The following is a 424-nucleotide window of genomic DNA, read 5'->3' on the forward strand; positions in this document are numbered from 1 at the left end:
CGGCACCCCTGCAGAAGGAGCCTGCGGAGCATCTCCCCCAGCTCTAACACCAAAAAGCAGGGGTGCTTCTCGCGCACCCCTGCCCCACGGACTCTGTTTTGCTGTGGGCAAGGCAAGTGGCACAGGGCTGAGGAAGCGGCAGGCCCGGAGGCCCGGCTGCGGCGGGAGCAGCAGAGAGATTTCTTTGTGTCAAAATAAATCTACCTTTTTTTTTTTTGTTTAGTTTGTTTAAAGCTTTTTTTCCCCTTAAAAATCCAATGAAGGAGCCCCGGGGATAGGGGCAAATTCAGCTGGCACCGATGCTGTCCCCCCTACTCCGCTTCCCTCAGCCAGGGGTGTGGGCAAATGGGGGCACGCACCCCACAGCCCGCACCAAAGGTGTGTGGTCCCAGGGGCTCCTCCAAACTCGCCTTGGGATGGACCT

This window comes from Mesitornis unicolor, unplaced genomic scaffold (genome assembly GCF_000695765.1).
Source record: "Mesitornis unicolor isolate BGI_N332 unplaced genomic scaffold, ASM69576v1 scaffold34682, whole genome shotgun sequence".
Lineage (NCBI taxonomy): Eukaryota > Metazoa > Chordata > Aves > Mesitornithiformes > Mesitornithidae > Mesitornis > Mesitornis unicolor.